The sequence below is a fragment of the Poecilia reticulata genome, linkage group LG17 (assembly GCF_000633615.1).
Source record: "Poecilia reticulata strain Guanapo linkage group LG17, Guppy_female_1.0+MT, whole genome shotgun sequence".
Taxonomy (NCBI): domain Eukaryota; kingdom Metazoa; phylum Chordata; class Actinopteri; order Cyprinodontiformes; family Poeciliidae; genus Poecilia; species Poecilia reticulata.
Window position 1 is genome coordinate 3,028,323 of NC_024347.1, and position 11,195 is coordinate 3,039,517.

The window sequence follows — 11,195 nt, forward strand, 5'->3', positions numbered from 1 at the left end:
GTGTGTGTGTGTGTGTGCGTGTGTGTGTGTGTGTGTGTACATTAAGGTGCAGTGTAGAAAAGCCTAAGGAATTCTCTCAGGCCGTCAACCTTCTGCTCTCACTTGGGCACAGGCTGTCAACACATTAAATTGTAGAGTCTGAGTGTGAGTGTGAGTGTGTGTGAGGTGGAGAGAGAGAGAGAGAGAGAGAGAGAGAGAGAGAAAGTTAAAGCTCGACAGTAACGTTGAAAATATGGGCTGGGGGGGTGGATGAGGAAATGAGGCTAGAGACAGAAAGAAACCATGTAGATTAGGCGTTTGTTTATTTCTCTTGTAAATGTGCTTCTGTTCCATCTGATCTGCAAATCCCGAGTCCTCTCTGAGTCCCTCTTTGGTATTCTTTTATGTGTTTTAACGCTGCGCTCGCGCGTGTCGGTGCGTGCGCGTGTTTATTTATCATGCCGAAGTCACATCGCTAATTAGTCCCTGGGAGAAGCCCGAGGCCATTTGCAAAATCCCTCTGATTAAAAACAAGTCCAAATCCAACCTTGTGCCGCACACACCCACTCTCTCTCTCTCTCTCTCACACACACACACACACTCCCAGCACTCCCAACGCATATACAGTTTGCTCTGGCACGTCCACACACGCGTCTGCGCCGAGGAAAGCTACTTACTGTCAAGGCTGGAACACGTGTGGGCGAGTGTTTGTGAAACGCATGTTGAACGGCTGCTGAACGGCTGTGAGGGAGCTGTCAGCCGCTAAGGCCAGTTTAATATTTAAACCGGGCCCTCTAAAGTTATCATACCCCAGGGTGACTCCTGTCACGCAGGGAAACAAACTCTCCGACGGTTCTCGCTGGGCGCCTTGCGCCGCGCGCGCGCCGCAACGGGCCCACGCACGCACGCGCGCACGCTCAAAAGCCTCCGGGAGCCCGGGCTTGTCACAAATCACACTCAAGATGTCAAGGGCACCTCGAGTTAGCGAGTGTGACAGACAGAAGCTGGGGAGAGACAGACAGAAGAAAACAAAACACAGAATCTCCGCCATGACTCTTCCTCCCCTTCGTCCTAATTGTGAATTAATTTCGCATCCGCGCACCTTCTGCAACATGCCTAGGCCGACAAATTAGAACCGTGTCGATTAATCCTATCTGAATTTTAATTCGCGCTAAACACGACGAGGGCTGGGGAGGGTGTCGGGGTGGGGGCGCGAGAGGATGACATGACGGATGCAGACGGAGGGATGGGGAAGGAGGAGATTGTGACAGGGTGGGGAGGAGGAGGAGTAGGTGGAGGACGAGGAGGGAAGATGGTGATAAATTGCTTTGAACTTTAATGGACGTCTCAGATGCTCCTCTGGTGATGCGTTCGGACAATACACAACATTACAGGCGCACGTGAGGGCTGATTGCAGCTGACAGCGAAAGAGGCCCGTCTCCATCGACCTAGAGAGAGGGCGCACGAGAGAGAGCGTACACACACAGGCTGATATCCAGAAAAAGGACAGAAAGAAAAAAGTAAACTAAAAGAAACAGGAAGGGTTTTAGGATAGAGATTCACCGAACAGTAATTCTGGCTAATTGCTATTTATGGATTTTCTGTAAAACTTTGACCTGCTGGTGCTGGTGCTAATTTTGACAGGTTCTACCGTTACCTTATGAACAATGTGATTCGTTCTGTCGAAGAAAGATTGTGATTCAACTCTCATTAGATATCGAGGGCTACAAGCATGTTTGTTTAGGTTTGTATGTTAAAAGCTGCTGACTCACGGTTTAGCTAAGTCTTCTTTTGTATCGTTTTTGATACTAAAGCCCCTTCGGATATGTCCTTCCCAAGCTTGAACATGTTAGAATATGGTGTTATTGTCATTACTGGCATTGCTTATGTTATGTTAATCGGCAGCTTTCTGACCCACATAGAGAATCAATCCAAGGACCCCAAAGATACAGCAAAGCAGGTTTATCTACAACAGGGGCCTCCAACCCTATACCTTGAGATCTACTGTCCTGCCGGTTTTAGCTGCATCCCTGCTCCATTAACCTGATCAAGTGTGTTTGATTTACCTCTGACATGCCATCACGTTTGGCAAAGGCCTCGTAAATAGCCTTTCATTTGATTCAAGTGTTTCTGAGCCGAGTTGCTTCATAAACCTATAGGACAGTATATYTTGAGGACTAGGAATGGAGACCTCTGATCTACAATACGTACAATGAGTTGAATGTGTGACTGAAAACGTTTTCTCACCAGTTCAGTTGGCAGCGGCGTCTGGAAGCAGAAGGACAGGCTAATTGGGGGCTTTAATAGAGTTCCGAATGAAACTGGGAAGTAACGAATGGGTGACGGCTTATGGCGTTGAAGTGAGGACGATGTATGAAGGGAGGTAGGTCTGACCCTGGAGTGGTGAGTTCAAGAGCTGTATGGTGGTAGAGAGCGAGCAGGCCTCTGGAGGTGCAGAGGACTGATTCCAGAAGAGAATCAGTCCAGAATCAGTCCAGAAGAGAATGGATTACAATGTTGGAGCAGAAGAGTGGAACGATAAGTAGAAGTCAGGTAAGAAAACTTGAAATAATAAGAGCAGATGGTTTCTACACAGGACCAGAATGACAAGATCTACCCAGCAAGGTTAATCATCAGACAATGAGAGATTGTTATGCTGTTAAATCCTCTGAACCCATTGAGGTAATTAATGCCAGGTGTGCCAACTGTTCAGGGATGGAGCATCCAACCTCAGACAGCCTTTGACAAATGGTAACAATCATACACAAACATGCACATAAACACGCCACAATCATAAAAGTTTGGTGTTGCATCTTTAACCACATGAGTCTTAGCTTGTGTTTTCAAATCTGGAACATGTGCCCAAAGTGAAGCAGGATTATTCCTGTAATCAGTTGATTAGTTTTGCATCGGTTACCAATGGAGGAGAAATCAGAACAAATGTGGTGTCAACATTTAAGTTGACTGCCAAAATAAAAATTTTGTTAACAAAAGCCCCTTGGAGGGAAATCCTTACCCCATCTTGTGGTTCAACTACAACCGTCCACCAGAGAAGATACGTTAACTTCTGAAGAAGGACTTGGAGCGCTACTGAAAGCAAGTCAGGTATGATTTTAGGTTTAAGAAATGAGTTTGTCTTATAATCTGTCATTGATTTTTGCATATCTTTATGTTGCTGACCGCATTCTGAGCCTACAGTAGAAAACTGACACTTCCAACCTCAAACAAACAGAAAGCTAAACTATCAAAACACCAATGGAAACACGCATATAGCTGGCTGGTAGTTATATGAAGGATTACATTTTACCAAAATATTACTCAAGTAAATGTAACTGAGTAAATTTAACTAGTTACCCCACTCTGTCTCCAACACAAAAGACCAGAGTGAGCATTGTCAGCCTCTACCTGTGTCACAGGTGCAAATGTAGATTAAAAAAAAAAAAACTTTTTGAAAATGTCTGACACTAGACATTTCAGACACTAGACATTTTTTTTTACTATGCATCTCTAAACACGTTTTGCAGCAGAAGTGTAAAAGTCATGGACTGAAGAAATGAGCTGAGACTCATGAAAGTGTAAGGGTGAGAATCCTGAGTTCAGAGAAGATCTTTGGGAGAGAAAAAGGAGCCATATGGCTCGGGTTCAGTTCAGACAAATAAAATGTTGCCTTTTTCTCCACAATGGTTAACCACGCACAAATGAATCACTAATGGAGCTCCTATTCACGGTGAGAAAACACACACACGCATGCACACGCACACAAGCACACACACAATGGCCGACATGAGAATAAAACTCGAAGATATTCACACAGAAGGAGCAATAAATGTCCACGGAGGAGGAGGAGGGGCCGGGGGATGGGAGGGAAACATGGAGGATTGTTTGTGTGGATGAAGCTATGCGTGTGCATGTGTGTGTGAGTGTGTGTATGCGTGCGCAGGAGTGTATCACTGGAACCGCCCCACTGGAGCCGCCCCACTACCCTTCCACCCGACTGCCTCTTCGTGTGTGTGTGCATGTGTGTCTTTGTGTGTGCTTGAATGAAGGGTTTGTCCCTCAATCTGTGGCCCTCTACTTCGCCAGATTTCTAATGATTTTCCAATGATGATTCGTTCCTTATGTGTGTGTGTGTGTGTGTGTGTGTGTGTGTGTGTGTGTGTGTGTGTGTGTGTGTGTGTGCGTGTGCGTGTGTGTGTGTGTGTGTGTAAGTGTGCATCCATAGGCTCACTCAGCCTCTCTTTCTCTCCGCTCTCCGCCCAGCTATTCTTCATGGTGCCGCTTTGTGCTTCTTTTCTGTTTTCGTCTCTCGACAAAGAGCAACGCCAGTTCGGCCCCCAAACACAACAGCGTTCTCCATTTTGAAGGCTCCGTAAAAGATATTAAACGCCAAAGCCCTAAACTGCACCCTGTGTTGACAGTGCTGCGCACTCACGCTCATCATTTCGTCGAGTTTACCATAAGATTTACATTTCATTTCCTACCTTCCACCCAGCTGTTGTTTTCTGATCAGCTCAGATGGAAGTCAGCTTGCAGAAGCTTATCAGATTGTAGGAGGGAGAGAGAGGGAAAAAACCCCAACAAAACACATTCTTTTTTAGTTTTTTATTTCTACTCGTCCTGATCATTTTGAAAACTTTTTTTTTTAATTGAGGCGTTTTCAAGGTTCCTTCGAAACCTAAAATGTTGCCCAACAACAACTATTGTCCCACTAAAAGCCTTGGGCACAACAGAAACGACAAATCTGGTTCAATATTTCTGTCACAAACACACAGACGGTGAAAAAGCTTCAGTTTTTCTGGCTGTTCTGACCCGATGGTTCCTCAGATTTATGGTATGCTTTTAATCCAGAACGTCTCATATGTTTTTACCTCCTTCTTGCTGCAGTGATTCGATAATAAAACGTTCATATTTTACATTTTTAAGGATTTTCTCCCGTCTCGATTTTTTTTCACCCACAAGCAAGAAAATTCTAATATTTTATTCCATTAGTTGTCTGAATCATCATGATTGTTTTATGCTTTCTGGGAATCAATAAACAGCCGAGATTTAAATGATGTTTTCAGGCTCAGAGATAATCACACAGACTAACGAATATTTGATTAAACGTCCTTTAGCCAGTTGCTCCTCAGTCTCACGTTTTTGTCTTCTGACATTATCCATCAGGAACTTATACCCAGTCTCACCTTAACATCACCTGTCCCAGTTTCAGTTGTTCCTACCAATTCATTCTCGGTCTTCAGCCTTCCCTCTGTTGATGATGTCACCAAATTAATTCAAAAATCTAAATCTTCAACCTGCCATTTAGATCCTCTTCCCACTGTTCTTGTTAAAGTGACTCTCCCCTCTCTGTCACCTCTTATCACTAAAATTATACATTCTTCCCTTACTACTGCTGTTGTTCCCTTGGCTCTCAAAACTGCAGCAATAACCCCAATACTTAAGAAACTTGGTTTAGATCCCAATGAACTCAATAATTTTCGTCCTATCTCAAATCTTCCATTTATTTCAAAAAATTCTAGAAAAGACAGTTGCCGCTCAACTCCATTCTCATCTTTCCAGCAATAATTTATATGAACAATTCAAATCTGGCTTCCATCCACTCCACAGTACAGAAACAGCGCTTCTTAAAATTACAAATGATCTCCTTCTTGCTGCTGACTCTGGATTATTATCGATACTCCTTCTTGATCTGACTGCGGCTTTTGATACAATTTCACATAACATCCTTATTGACAAATTATCCTCTCTTGGCATTGTAAATACACCTCTCAACTGGTTTCGTTCATATCGCTCAAGCTGCTCTTAGTTTGTTCAGTTAAAATCATTTTCCTCTCCCCCAGGGCTCTGTCCTGTGACCCTTGTTGTTTATCATTTACCTCCTCCCCCTTGGTAATATTTTTTGCAAACATAACATCCACTTTCACTGCTACGCGGATGACACCCAGCTCTTATGTTTCAACCAAACCTAGTTCCATGCTTCCATTTTCCTCCCTCACTGATTGTCTTCTTGAAATAAAACAATGGTTTACTCTTAACTTCCTCAAATTAAATTCCAGTAAAACTGAACTTCTCTTAATTGGTACTAATTCAATACTAAGTAAACTTAATCATTTCTCCATTTCAGTTGATAACTCCTCCATTTTTCCCTCCCCTCAGGTTAAGAGTCTGGGTGTCATCCTCGTTAGCAGCCTCTCTTTTGCCTCCCAGGTCAATAATATTACTCGGTCAGCTTATTTTCATCTCCGAAATATTCGCCGTCTCCGCACTCCACTGCTGTTCTGGTCCACAGTTTGGTCATATCTTGTTTAGACTATTGTAATTCTCTACTTTTTGGTCTGCCACAGAAAACTGCATAAATTACAATTGGTTCAAAATTCAGGTGTTCGTATCATTACACAGACCCCTTTAATTCATCATATCACACCCATTTTACAACAGCTCCATTGGCTTCCAATCACATATTGCATCAACTATAAAATACTTCTTCTAACTTTTAAAGCAATTCACAACCTCACACCTTCATATCTCTCGGACCTCCTTCACATTGCCACACCCACCCGTTCCCTCAGGTCCTCTTCTTCTGTCCATCTCACCGTCCCCCCCTGCTCGTCTTGTCACTATGGGGAGCAGAGCATTCAGCCGCTCTGCTCCCAACCTTTGGAACTCACTCCCACCTGATCTCCGTAACATCGAGTCTTTACAGTATTTTAAATCCAAACTCAAAACCCATTTGTTTGAACTAGCATATAGCCTTTAATTATCTTTGTACTATCTTATAAATCTTGTTTGTGTTTTTATGGGGTTTTTTTATTGTATGTATTTTATAATTTGCTTGTTTTTATGTCAAGGTGACCTTGGGTGTCCAGAAAGGCGCCTACAAATAAAATGTATTATTATTATTATCGTTCTGGTTGAAAGGAACCAAGAAATGATCAAGGATATTAGATTTATTGCTTGGTACAGATATGATACTGGTTTTCCACTTATTGATTTAGTGCCATTAAAGGAGCAGTTGTCATGGTGTCTGGCAATTTGCGAACCCACATGCAGAAAACCACACTGAGGTGTAGAAAAGGTGTATATTTATTGAAAACAAACAGGTAATGGAAAGGGGGTTCTGAAGCGGAGAACTGCCTGGCTGGGTCTCTGGGGATCCTGGCGTGCGGACAAACAGAAATGATGAGTTCACGTTCAGCGGGAATTTGAAGTGTATAAACGGAGAGGTTCGATCTTACTTGTAAGAGGAGGTCCAGGTGTATAGGGGGAAATTTGAGGCTCCGGGGTCGGCGGGCTGAGTTGGCGATGGAGGAGGAGGAGCAGACAGGTAGGTAGGTAAATCGTCTCGTTCTGCACAAGGATAAATCTGTGGATTCGAACAAGAGGAAGGATGTCACAGATGATTCACAAAGGATTCTACACAAGAGAATTCACTGCGGCCRAAAGTACCATTACTGATCAACAATCAGGCATCGAAGTACCAACAGCTCCCTGTTGATATACCCGTCCACTGATGAGGAATATGCTGCAGGTGCGTGCAGCATCATCATGGACACACCCTCCAGGAGAAACGCCTCTCAGCCCCCTCTGGTGGACAAAGAATGGGAGAACAACCCCAGAACCCCAACAGCAGTATTATGGGTTTTCTATGCACATAGTTCTAGTAACTATGTTATGTTCAGTTATTATGAAAGTGCGGTATACATCAAACATGGCTTGAAAGGAATTTGACTTTACAGTATATCGCTTTGAAATTGGGCGTCTCTCTCTCTTTAAGAAGCTCCTGCTCTTTCCAACCTTCAGGAAGTCATCACAACAACATGGCCACTCAAATAAATGTAACTGAGTAAATGTAATGAGTTACTACCCACCTCTAGATGGGAGACAAACTTTCTAGATCGATGCTGACGTCGCTCTCCATCTCCAAACCCCTCTGGCTTCAAAATAATGTTTTTTCTTTTTGTTTGTGTTTCACAGCAACTCCACAAAATGCCCAGATGGTATTCCACCATGTAGTTATTATTTTTTTTCCTACACAACAACTGAAGAAAAATCACTTTCCGTGGCTAAAAATGGATGGGGTCATGACATTTAGACAGTTTTCTATACAGCTGCGTTGAATAGAGTGGTGTCGCACAATACAGCGGCTAACAAAAGCATTCACCGCCTTGGATGTTTGACTCTTTTTGTTGCAAATAAGTCAATCATGATCAACAAAATTTTATCTTTATGACAAAAAAAATTGATGTTGAAATAAAAACTGATTTCAGTGACAAGTAAATACAAATGTATAACAAATCTACATAAAGCAATAGAAGAATAAGACATCCAAGTGGCCGAATACTTTCACAAGTGCTGTAACTGTGGGAAAGTCAGAGTGTTTGTGGCCACATTTCTACAGAGACTGCTCAACAAACACAGTGAAAGAGCTGCTTTGGGTTTGAAATGGCACAGGGCTGCAGCGGAGCAAGGAAACTGTCGTGTTTGCACCGGAGACACAGTCACGTGTTGACTCTGCCTTTACTGCGGTTGTTTAGCTGATCCTTTTGATAATAAGGAGTTAAAATGTTCAAGTGCACTCCTCGAAAAGCGCTCTCATTCGCTTCTTGAACACCCCCGAAACCAACGGCTGAATTCCCTCATCAGCCGTCATTCAGCTCTGCAGAGGCCTAGTAATGAACCATTGATTTGATTCAGGTGTGCAGGAGGAGGGAAGCGTCTAAAAGTCTTAGCGTAGTAACTCGAGGACTGCCGTCAGGTACCCCTGAGATACCCCAGCACAAAGTTGCGCATAATTTTAAAGTGTGTCATGTTCCGTTGATGAGTTGGACCCAAATGCAAGCTGGAGAGCGGCTGTTTCACGCTGCAGATAATGGTGATTTAAAAGGAAATGTACAAAAGAGGAGGAACAAGCATGAGAGGATCAGGGGAGAATGTGGCTCCAGCTGCGTTTCCATTGCGCAGTTTGACATTTCGAGAACAAATTCGCTTAACGGAAACAGAAACTGTTTTTTGATGAAACGTTTTGTCGCTAGGATGAGGTCGTTTTGGCTTTATTGTATTTGGTTTATTTCGCAAACCTGCAACGGAGACACTTTTTTCGTATCACATAATCAACAATCGTACGTTGCCACTGGCATAAACCATGAAGAAGAACAGGAAGTGGTTGGAGGATCATTGAGCAGCATAACTTTTAATGACAAATATATTCATGTAGAATTGTAATTCTGTACCTTAGTTAAGAAAACAGCAAAATTGTGTGTTTTTGACATTAGTGGGATATACACGGTTTTGTGGACTTCTGTAAAGGAAACGCGGTTTCTAACAGCAAAGCAGCGTTGACAGGAACACAGGCAAACCAGCATCAAAGAATCTGATGAAACTGGCTGACTGTTAACTGCTGGGAAGGTTGACTGAATGACAACCAGGTGAGACTAATCTGAAAGTGAAGAATCGAGGGGCTATGTACTTTTTGCTATTGGTTAACAGAACCAAAAGCAAAGAACAGGAAGGAAGTATTACGCATTACAAGACGAAAGAGTAAATCGGGTATGAAATGCACAATGTCACAACCCCAAAAACGACTGAAAGCTAAAACCAGACGACATACAAGACACAGAAAAACATGGATCATGAGAAAATGAAGGAAAACTGTGTGTTGTTGACAATTTCCACAAATAAAAACATCACTGCCTTTTACTTCCATTAGCTAGTTAGCTTGCTGCTGGTCTTTTGGGGTGTCTCTACATGCCTTGCACAGCTACAGATCAAAAGATTTCTTCCATCCTTCTTGTGAAACAGTTTAAACTGAGTCAGACTGAACGCACATCAATAAACCTCCTCATTGTAACTCTCAGTGACCGCCATGTTTCTCTCAGCAACAGCAAATTTTTTTTTTTTATTGGATTTGTGGAGCCTAATGCCTAATGGAGGTCCTGTGACCAAATTCTTCCACCTGAGTTGTGGATATCTGCAGCTTATAATGATGGTCTTGGCTACTTCTGCAGTTAATGATCTCCTTTCCCTGCCTGTCATTTTTGGTGGAAGGCCAAGTCATGTAGCGTTGGCAGCTGTGCCATGCACTCTGTAATAACTTTCTCTCTGACCCGTCTGCTGTGTTCCTTGCGCCGGCCATTTTGGTGCCTTAGGCCCGTCCCTCGGGGGCTATATATATATTTCAATTATTCCAGCAGTTGCCACAATAAGCAACCATCTGTATGACCTAGGCCAAGAGCTGGGTTGCCATGATGCTGGTGGTCCTCTATTGTTCTCTGATAAACTTCTGAGGCCTTCAGAACAACAACTCACAGTGAGACTCTCATTACTTATTGGATGATTAATGAAGGATGGATTGCACTGGATTTTTTTAGGAGCATGGGGTAAAGGGGTAATTTAGACGTGTCTACACACGTCTAAATTATCAAGCAGTTTTTTCACTTCAGACTTTCGCATCACAATAATACTTCCGTTAGTTGACAAATCACTTGGCATCACAATGCATTAAAGATTTGTTATTGTTGTCATATCAGCCTTCCAGACCTCTCAGGTCTTTTGGTTCTGGTCTAATCTGGATCCCCACAACCAGAACCAAACATGGAGAAGCAGCATTCAGCTTCTATGCACCGCAAATCTGGAACAAACTTCCAGAAAACTGAAAAACAGCAGAAACACTGAGTTCCTTCAAATCTAAACACCCACCTATTTAGAGTTGCTTTTGAACAATAGTAAGTGGAATATTGACCAACATATTTGATATGTATTGATGATTTTAATGATGGCACTCATCAAAATCTAATGTTTGTTACTGGTTTTCACACTTGTTGACTGTATGATGTGTTGATGATGTTTTTTGTTTTCATAATGTAAACTTCTACCTGACATGTTGATACGAATAAAACTGAATGATATGTTAGTTGATCAAATAACTAAAAACAATGCATCGGGGTTGTAATGGAACAAATGTGAAAACGTTCAAAGGCTACGACTGGTTTTCCCAAAACACTTTAAATCAGGTAGGGGAACATTGACATTGTGTGGGAAGTCATATAGAGTTGTAATTAATTATGACATTAAAGCTAAGCCTTTAAAGGATTTTTGTTTAAACGAGAACAAAATGTTGCTCAGGATGCTGAAAAAACCTGTAATAAGTTGATATTTTCATAAAATACAGAATCAACATCCTGCAAAAATAAGGATCTTACTATTTATAGTTAACGGGA

At 42.5% G+C, this 11,195-nt stretch overlaps 1 long non-coding RNA gene across 1 annotated transcript; it reads right to left on the reverse strand.

Annotated features, from left to right (window-relative positions):
* Nucleotides 1-7,046: 7,046 nt before the first annotated feature.
* Nucleotides 7,047-10,617, reverse strand: LOC103478937 (uncharacterized). Its single transcript, XR_001777469.1, has 3 exons — nt 7,426-10,617; nt 7,215-7,342; nt 7,047-7,134 (listed from the first exon to the last, which is right to left on the reverse strand). It is a non-coding gene; the product is annotated as an uncharacterized LOC103478937 (long non-coding RNA).
* Nucleotides 10,618-11,195: the final 578 nt, after the last annotated feature.